Source organism: Piliocolobus tephrosceles, chromosome 10 (genome assembly GCF_002776525.5).
Source record: "Piliocolobus tephrosceles isolate RC106 chromosome 10, ASM277652v3, whole genome shotgun sequence".
Classification (NCBI taxonomy): domain Eukaryota; kingdom Metazoa; phylum Chordata; class Mammalia; order Primates; family Cercopithecidae; genus Piliocolobus; species Piliocolobus tephrosceles.
This window is the reverse complement of record NC_045443.1, coordinates 37,982,447-37,993,721: the sequence shown is the minus strand read 5'-3', so window position 1 is coordinate 37,993,721 and position 11,275 is coordinate 37,982,447.

Genomic DNA, 11,275 nt, shown 5'->3' with positions numbered 1-11,275 from the left:
TATTTTCCATTACACTTTACAGTACTCAGGGCCCCTATTCTTCCATAAACCATTTTTTATATAAATGGTAACTGGATAATTAAAATATTCCCCCTATGATAGCATTTTAAAAAAATGTATTTAACCAGAAATATCTGGATTTCGTTCTAATATCAATGCTGTGTAGAAAACTAAGTCAATTATACTGACATATTGGAGATATGGACTTACCAAAATTATGGGTTCTTTAGATTTTCAAAACGTCTAAATGTATTATGGAAATGTATCAGAGAAAGAATAGAAATAGAATAAAAAGTTTCAATCCGAAAAATAAACTGGACCATTGACTTAGCTGCAAAACAAATGACCTGCAGTTCTACCACAGAAATTTAGCTTAAGTTCCAAGGTAAATAAGGGACATGATTTTCTATTTAATAAAATATCAGTATTCTGGCTTGTGAGAATCTCGATCTTTGGAAATTTTTTTTTTTAATGAAATATATCTTTTCCTAATCTGATCCATTCTCTAAGAGCCTGCATTAGAGTAGAGATCTTTGTCTACTTTTGTTCTCAGTTGTAACTCTGATGCCCAGAGCAATATCTGACACATGATAAATACTCTACAAATATTTGCTGAATGAACGAAGACAATTTATAAGCATAGATTTAGTAGAGAAATTGGTTTCCTATTGTATTAATCTGTTCTTGCACTGCTAATAAAGACATAGCTGAGACTGGGTAATTTATAAAGAAAAAGAGGTTTAATGGACTCACAGTCCCACATGGCTGAGGAGGCCTCACAGTCATGTGGTAAGGCAAAGAAGGAGCAAAGGCACGTCTTACATGGTGGCAGGCAAGAGTGTGTGTGCAGAGGAGACTGCCCTTTATAAAACCATCAGATCTCATGAGATTTATTCACTATCATGAGAACAGCTTGGGAAAACCCACCTCCATGATTCAATTACCTCCTACTGGATCCTTCCCATGACACATGGAGATTATGGGAGCTACAATTCAAGATGATATTTGTGTGGGGAACACAGGCAAACCACATCACCGAACTTCTTTCAAATAATAGAGATGTGTAAGGAGAATTGGGGTCATCAATATAGTTTATAAAATCTATTTCTTTTGTTCTTCACCCTATCCTTCAACTCTGGGCTTCACTTACTTGGCATAATTTCTGCTGTCTGTACACTTGATGATATAGAAAGGAACGAGGGGGTAAAGACAGTGAAACAGTCTAGGTTGGAGCAGAGTAAAAAGGATGGAATTCTATCTTTTCCTAGTCATTTATCTTTTACTTAATTTCCATGTATGTCTTTTCCAACCTCCAATTTTAACTGCCCTCCATTCATCTGATAAATACTATCATTGATACATTTTCTACTACACACTTAATACATACCTCCTACAACCTGTTGGAAACTTAACAGACATATATATCTCTAGAACAGCTGCTTATAAAATTAGCAGTGGTCCTTTGAAAGTTGTAAGGAAATTGTCTAAATATTAAATTATTATACAATTTGAAAATTAAAAATAAGATGCAATAAAATAGCACCAATCACAACAAAAATACATATAGCTAAATTTAAAATCAACAATCCTTGCTAGCTATTAGTAATTCTACTTTATTTAATTTTCTGCAGAAACTTGTCAAAGGAAAGGTAGCTCTTGTTTCTCTAAAAATTCTGTTTTCATGTATGCTAATGGCTGTACTCTGATCCTTTTAAGATTAGGCATTAAGACTTAGATTTGGCATCTAAGGGTCCATAGATCTTGTTCTACTGGCAAATTAGAGATATGCACTTATCAAAATTAACAGTTCTTTAGATCTTTCAAAATGGAAATTTATCAGAGGAAGAAATTGGTTAAATATTCACACTAAAATATGAGTTTCTATGCTTCTTTCGGTAAACACTTAATTACTTAGTGTTCAGAAAAGCAATCCCCTAGGATAGTTTTAACAGTGTAGTCTTTCTATCCATTGACTCATAAAATCACCCAAATTTAATTGTTCTGTGTATATTACAGTTGGCAGTGTACAACTTGAGTTTAGAGTCTAATCTAATAACCGTGTCTGAAGTAAATTTTTAACAGAATATCTTTTGAAGTGAGGTCTTACCAGCCCCCTTTGCTCAAGTAGAAGATTATTTTGATGGGTACATTGATCCGTGACATATTCTGTGTCACCACTGAATAATACTTCAGTTTCTACAATTGATTATAATAAAATCAAAATATTAATATCATTATCTACTTGTAAATATATTCTGTTGCCCTACTTACTAAACTTTTTCTCTTTTCCCATGACCTGTGGATTTTGCATCTATTTTCACACTTTTCATATGTTACATCTCACCACACTCATGCCTTTACTTTTGAAAAGGAGACATTGCTTCTTACATTTTAGTATAATAATTTACTTTTTAACAGACAGGCATTTATAGTCCTCATTTCTAAAATTTTATTTTAAAGTTATGTTTATAATCAGCCTCACAAATATTCCTAAATAAATCATCTCAATAATTTTGAAATTTACGTGTCATCTTGCCCTCCCTACATGCTCCTTAAATTGAATAAATCACAAGTACTTCCTGTTAATATTTAAAATTAGACATACTAATTTTTAAGGATATAAACCTAAACTTCACTGGTTCATAGTGAGGTACAGGCTTAAATACTATGCCCTATAGAATTCTTTGTATGCAAACTTTTCTTGAATCACATCTGAATTTATTTAGTTTCTGAAGAATCCAAAATAACTTTTAATAATATAGATTCACACTCATGAAGTAACCCACAGCATGTACCTTGAAGATAAAGTTGAATAAACTTCTGTGTTCTTCTTCTAACTCTGAACTTCATGTTAAAAAAGCATGTGTTACTAAAATAATATAGTCTACTGAGAAAGTCATAACATACCGCATATTTGGTTCTCTAGAGAAGGGTTGTCAAACTATGACCTAAGGGCTGAAGCTGACCTGCCACCTATTTTGTCAATACGGTTTTATTGGAATAAAGTTACATCAATTTGTTGATGTATTGTCTGTGGTTTACTCCTACTACAGTGGCAACAGGGACTGTATGGACCTCAAGACCTAAAATGCTAACTATCTGCAGGCCCTTTATAGAAAATTCTCTAGAGCATTGTGTAAATAGCATCAGGGTGACCACATACCTCATCGACCCTATCAGAAGGCGATGTCTATGTTCAAATGTTTGTATAACCCATTGGTACTTTACAAATTAATTAGTATGGTTTTGTCAACCACACAGCTTAGAAAAATAAACAGTGCAAATTTTAAAATAGTAAAAAGTGCTTCTTAAAACAAAGAAAATCAAACCAATGTCCCTGATACAGCATAATAAAGCAGATAATAGAATTTTAAATGTTTACCTGATGTAGAATATCAGAATGAAGAAAATTGGAGAGACATAGTGTTTGAGTCTAATTATTAAAATTAGAGAGTGAAAAAAATAGCCTTATCAACAGGAGTTTTTATTTTTTATTAAATAATTTTTTAAATGTTTATGGAATGAAACTTAATACAAATGGCTTTAAGTATGTAAAGTATACAATCAGTCAAGAGTAAAAAATTAAGCATATTCAAATAGGAAGAGAGACAAATTGTCTGTTTGCCGGTGACATGATCCTATATCTAGAAAACTCCATCATCTCAGCTCAAAAGGTTCTCAAGCTGATAAGCAACTTCAGCAAAGTCTCAAGATACAAAATCAATATGAAAAAGTCACAAGCATTCCTATACAACAACAACAGGCAAGCAGAGAGCCAAATCATGAATGAACTCCCATTCACAATTGCTACAAAGAGAATCAAATACCTAGGAATACAACTAACAATGGAAGGGAAGGACCTCTTCAAGGAGAACTACAAACCATTACTCAAGGAAATCAGAGAGAGCAAAAAGAAATGAAAAAACTTTCCATGCTTATGGATAGCAAGCATCAATATCGTGTAAGTGGCCATAAGCTCAAAGTAATTTATAGATTCAATGCTATTCACATTAAACTATCATTGAAATTCTTCACAGAATTAGAAAAACACTATTTTAAAATTCATATGGAACCAAGAAAGGGAGGGCTTGTATAGCTAAGACAATCCTAAGCAAAAAGAACAAAACTGGAGGCATCATGCTACCTGACTTCAAACTATACTACAAGCCTACAATAACCAAAACAGTATAGTACTGGTACAAAAACAGACACATAGACAAATGGAACAGAATAGAGAACTCAGAAATAAGACTGCACATCTACAAGCATCTGATCTTCAACAAACCTGAAAAAAAACAAGCAATTAGGAAAGGATTCCCTATTTAATAAATGGTGCTAGGATAACTGGCTAGCCATATGCAGAACATTGAAACTGGATCCCTTCCCCACACCTTAGACAAAAATTAACTCAAGATGGATTAAAGACTTAAATGTAAAACCCAAATCTTTAAAAAACCTTAGAAGAAAATCTAGACAACACCATTCAGGACTTAGGCATGGGCAAAGATTTCATGATAAAGTCACCAAGAGCAATTGTAAAAAAAGAAAAACTGACAAATGGGGTCTGATTAAACTAAAGAGCTTCTGCACAGCAAAAGAAACTATCAACCGAGCAAACAGGCAACCTACAGTGTGGGAGAAAATTGTTGCAATCTATCCATCTGACAAAGGTCTGATATTCAGAATCTACAAGGAAATTAAACAAATTTACAATTAAAAGAAGACCCCATTAAAAAGTGGACAAAAGACACAGACACTTCTCAAAAGAAGACATTCATTTACCCAGCAAACATGAATAAAGCTCAACCTCACTGATTATTAAAGAAATGCAAATCAAAACCACAGTGAGATACAATCTCATGCCAGTCGGAATGGCAGTTTTTAAAAAGTTAACAAACAACAGATACTGGCAAGGCTGCATAGAAATAGGAACGCTTTTACACTGTTGGGTATGTAAACTAGTTCAACCACTGTGGATGATGGTGTGGTGATTCCTTAAAGATCTAGAACCAGAAATACTATTTGACCCAGCAATCTCATTACTGAGTATATACGCAAAAGAATACAAATCATTCTATTACAAAGATGCATGCTCCTCTCTGTTTATTGCAGCACTATTCACAATAGCAAAGACACAGAATCAACCCAAATGCCCATCAACAATAGACTGGATAAAGAAAATGTGGTACATGTACATCATGGAATACTATGAAGCCATAAAAAGGAACGAGATTATGTCCTTTGCAGGGACATGGATGGAGTGGGGAACCATTATCCTTAGTAAACTAACAAAGGAACAGAAAACCGAACACTGCGTGTTCTCACTTATAAGTGGGAACTGAACAATGAGAAGACATGGACACAGGGAAGGGAACAACACACACTGGAACCTGTCAGGGGGTGGGGTGAAGGGAGAGAGAGCATCAGGAATAATAGCTAATGCATGCTGGGCTTAATACCTAGGTGATAGTTTGATAGGTGCAGCAAACTACCGCGGCACACGTTTACCTATGTAACAAACCCTGCACATCCTGTACATGTATCCCAGAACTTAAAAAAAGATAAAAATTTAAAAAACCCACCATTTCAACATGTCAATACAAGAAAAAGTGTAAAATATACATCATAATAAAGAACTAGAACACTTCAGTGAATTTATTATTTAATTTTAGTTAAATGTTTCCACAACTTGGTTAAGTTGTCAATTTGCTAATGTTAATTTGTGAAAATCTGAATTAGATTTTTTAAAGGAATTTTATTATTTTTAAACATGTCTCATGAATGAAATGTGGTTTATCACTGCTGGTGACTTAAGGGTTTGGGGAATGTATAGCATCCTTCACTTATCAGGTGTTGATGGCTCTGCTAGACACATTAAGATGTTTTTCTCACTTACACTAGATGAGAACATTTACTGTCAGATCAATTAACTAATAGTATTTTACATTCATATATTCACAATGTAATTACTCCTCTTGAAGAGGACTCAGGCAGGGATTTGAACTAAGTCTTGTCTTACTCTTTACTACCTCTTCACCATAAATTATCTCATTCTGTTATAAAGCTTTTAAGAGATCAGATATGATGTACCTCATTTAACTTTGTATATTAAAAAGTGAACATAGTACACAGGAGACATACAGGAGTTGAAAGAAGGAAGGGGTTGGTAATTAAATATTGGTGCTGAAACAACAACAAGGAATATCTGATTACTTTGAATAAAGATACTTTAAAAAATAATTAGGCTAATACACTTCAGAAGAACAATTAAAACATACCACAAATAAAATATTAAAAAGAAGCCAAGCATGGTGGCTCACACCTGTAATCCTACCACTGTGGGAGGCCAAGGTGAGCAGATTGCTTAAACCCAAGGGTTTGAGACCAGCCTTGGCACCATGGTGAAACTCCCGCTCTACAATAAGTAAGTAAGTAAATACATACATACATACAAAAAATTAGCCAGGTGTGATGCTGCATGCCTGTAGCAGCAGATACTCAGGAGATTGAGGTGGGAAGCCAACCCTGGAAGTTGAGTCTACAGTGAGCAGTGATTGCACCACTGCACTCCAGCCTGGATGGCAGAGCAAGATCCTGTCTTGAAAACATAAATAAATAAAGAGATAACTTAGTACGTTTTATTAATCTTTACAGGAATTCTTCTTTTCAAGGCCATCAATGACTTTCATGTTGATAAATGCAAAGATCAAGTCTCATTCCTTCAGGTTCTACCATCTTCCAAAGAATGACTCCTTTGCATCCCCCTTCACTAACTCTACCAACCCTAACCCACTATCAAATATTCTTTGATGGATGTAATGAACCTTTATTACCTTACTTTTTATGTACAAACTTTAGGTATTTATTTTCAAATCCTTTAAAATACATAAACTTGTTCTCATTCAATTGAAACATTTTTCTACCTATGAAAACTAGATATCTTTGGGTGGAATGGGGGGATATCTAATAATTTTTCCTGTTAGAATACATAGATTTTTTTTTCACTTAACAATTTTCACCTAGCAGAAGAGTTTTCCTGAAAAAATTAAAATTATTAGGCCAGAGATAGGTGTACTTGTCTAAAACGCCCATTTGGAAAGAAATGCAGAGAAAGTGCCCACATCATTCTTAAATATTATAGGTTGGGTGTGTTTTATTACTGTCACTCTCAAATAACTATTTAGAAAAACTATAATTTTTAACTACAACACAGATGTAGTTCAGAAAATTTTACTTTTAAGAAAATTACATTAAAATGCAGTTATTGCATTTATAGTCCATACATTCATGTATGCCTGAATATGCCCCACCAAGCATTTGACTGTATGCCTGATTATCTGCCATAGGTATGTAGGCATGGCGGGATGTGGATGCTGAAAGGGGAGAGTCTCAGAATAATTGGTCAATAGTTATTAATTGGCTAGTATACACTAAGAAGTAAAGGTTCATGGAAATTAATAATTCTTAACTTTATAAAATGTGTTAGTTTATACATAGAGAATCTTAAATGAATTATAGCAGCATCTTAGATTTGTAAATCTGACTTGAAGCAATTAATCCTTTATTTCATTATCAATTGAGTCATAAATTCTAAAGCAAGAACTTTTAAAAATAGTGATTCCTTCATTAAGAACTGTTGGAGTTTACAACTTTCCAAAACTGCTTTAGTTTCTTTCAAAAAAACTGATTGCACTTCCTGTCTACTTTTATATATGGGAGGTGTGGGATATATTATTTATGCTCTTTAGAACACAAACTGATAGTCTTGATGAAAATAAAAGTGGATCTAGTAAGTGGAAATCTATAATATTTTTATTTTTATGGGGAAGGGTAACTGAGTTAACGCCATCAATGTGCATGATTTTGATAGTCTAATTCCAAACTGGGCAAGTCTTATCATTGATAACATGTTAATTATGTTATTTAGAACACTGAAAATAGTTTTTCCCTCCCAGATTTTTTGGTTACTTTATTCTAATGTAGTATTAGTCAATCAACATTGCACAGTATAGGTTTGTGCTAGTTTAAAGTTGTAAAAGTTATTATTTAATGTGTGCCTGAGAATGTCAATATCAATTATATTTCTAGAAATATGTAGCAGAAAAAATGTAATGTCTGTGTTAGTGGTGGATCAATAGTTGAAAGTTGGAGTTGAAAACAGAAAAGATTTAATAATTAAAATCAGATTGGTACCTAACAAGCTGTTCATTATTTTGGTCTAAGTTATTTAGGGCCGGTATATATGTACTTTTTAATTATGAAAAGTACCTACCATATTACTTGATACATAGTAGACATTAAATACTTTTTCACTTACTTTAAAGTGTGAAATAAAAGCACTGAAGTCTGAGTTTGCTTCAATAAAATGCATTTCAGAAAAGGGAAACAAAGATAGGCAAAGTTAGCAACTCTTTGGCTTGGCGATGTAAATGCTCCTGGAACCTTGGTATGGCGACAGGAATATTAGACTCTGATTAAAAAATTTAGGTAATAAATGAAGCATCAAATTGCTAGATTAAAAGTGGGTAACAAAGTAAATTAATCCTTAATGTTGGATCAGAAAGCCTACCAAGATACTCATGCATGTGTGCATACACATAACCACATAAAGATTTTAAGAGGTTTCTAAAAAGAGCATTAAAGAATATTTTAAATGTATTATTTTTACTACAGATGACTTGTGGCAATGAGTAACTATCATTTTCTTCTCTCCTTCTCCAAGCTACTATGGAAAAACAGATTACTTGCTATATAAAATACAGGTTATCAGCAATATTGCTAATTGATGGTATAGCTGCCAAATTCCAAGTCACATTCTGACAAAGAATATGACCTAATGTTACTCAATAACATTTCATCAATCACAAGCCAGAAAATAACCAACAGTCAGTATTTTCTTTGGATCAATAGTGCAACCTAATAGTGGCAGTTAACATTAAATTAAAGACCAGTAACCAGATTAAAAAGTCTTAGTTTGTAATTTTTTTTAACTAAAAATGGATATGTATTAAATGATGTTTGAGCTGAATCCAAAATATGGGGAAAATCCCACCAATTTGATTAAAAAGCTTTCAATGAGTATTTAATGGGTACCTACCCTTGCCCAGTGAAGGACGCTCTTAGGGATATAATGGTAGAGCATATAATCTCTGCTTACCATGAATTTACAATATGACTGGGTAAAGAAAACAAGCAGATTTAAAGCAAAAATCAAAAGCTCAGTGGCTAAAACTGAACACTATAGGAGATGTGAGACTGAAGAGGACTATGTGAATTGTCATGGTCAGAAAATAGCATTTCATAAAAAGTTAATTTAAAGAGAATGTGGGAAAGGAAAGCATTTCAGTGGTTCTTCCTGTTCCTACAAATTAGCTTCCCTAAACAGCTGAACTGGCACATAAAAAGGTAACTGTGTAGCATATCAATTTTTTAGGACACAAGAGCTTAATGCAATGAAAAATGATATAGGTTGTTTTGAATATTGTGGCTGTTAGCATTCAAATGGCAATTTAAATTATGAACATGTACAAACTTGAGCAACTAGACTTAGGATCAGAAGCAAAGGACCAAGGATGGAATACTGAGTGATGCTGGAAAATTACTCATTTCATTCACTCAGTAGTTAATGAGTAGTTAACAGTATCAAGGCAGCTTGAGTGAGATGAAAATTAATATTGGATTAATAAGCATCAAGTCATTGGTGCCATTTGAGAAATGGAAACAAAGACCAGAATGAGTGGATTTGTTAAATAAAATTGGCAGCAATTTTTGGAAAGATAAATATATTTTTTAAAAAGGTGAGAGAGTTTGCATGCTCTCTAGAACATTCTGAAAGTGCTCACCAATCTTACTCTTCTAAAAGGAAAATATTGCTTTGGTGGCTATTGTGACATATCATAATAGAGAAAAAATCTTCAAAAAGTAATCATTTTTCTCCTATTAAAAAGGTAAAGCTAACCATGAACACAGAAGACTGGCTGTTTGGTATTCCATAGGTGAATAATGCATATTTTCATGGGATTCTTCCACACCATGACGTAGCATGATAGATGACTAATTCAGTTGTCAGAACGTAGCAGCTCACTAATGTTAGAAGAGCTTAGGGCATCATAAGTTTGTTTTGCTGTAATACTTATGTAAGTAGTCAAACATTACTCATTCTCCCTGCTAACCTATGTTCAACTTGTTCTTTCATATTCATCACTAACCCAAATATGCTAACTTGAAAAGTTAGAAAAGAAATTTTTAAAAAATCAAGATATTTAAAGGAAAACTATGTCTTAATTTCAGTGAAATATATGAAACCATATAGTGGCTAAAAACAAATACCAAAGTTGGAGTCAATTTATTTAATAATAATAATAATAATAATAAAATAATGAAGTGATAAAAATTAAATAAATAACAAATATATATGATTAAACAGTATGGATATTGTACTTAAAATATTTCAATAAAATAAGAGTTTCAGAAAAAAAAGAAGATGGGCTTACCTAAGAAATAGTACAAAAATATTCTTAGAATAGACACGTGTGAGTCTCTAAACTAGAAGAGATCATTGAATTTTTGACCAATGAATGGAAAATGACACCAGGCACATCATTAGGAATATTGGAAACTAAGGGGAAAACAATGACCTTAAAATCTTCTGGGGAGTGGGGAATAAAAGCTGGTCACCTAGATAAGATTGAGAATCAGCATGGTCTTGGGTTCCTCATCAATAAGCTTAAAGACCATATAGCAATGATTTCAAAATCCTGTTGGAAAACTATTTCTGAACTAGAAATCTACAGCCAGACATTATTTAACACATATGAGGGTAGAATAAAGACATTTCAGGCACTCACATTTCACAAGTAATTTGTCTTCCATATACACATTCTTTGGATACTATTATCAGGTATATTCCACCAAAATGAGAGAGTGAATAAAGAGAACAACTTGGACGTTAAATGTTGTAACAAAGAAAACTGGAATCATCATAAAAGAGCCCAGGGAGATCTCAGGTCAGTAGCTGAGTTGCAGGTCTAGAAAACAGCAGTATATTTGAAAGACCAGCAGGAATACCTTTAATGAAAACAACAACAATCTGGAATGAAAAGTTTATTTAATGTGTGGCCATGTAGAATGTAGTTTTCAGAAGGGTTCAGCATTCTGAGTATTTGAAATAATTGGTAATATAGGAATAAATGATAACTAATAAATGATGACCATTATTAATTCCAGAAGAAAATATGTTGCACAAGAAAGAAAATATGTATCTCTTGATTTGTCA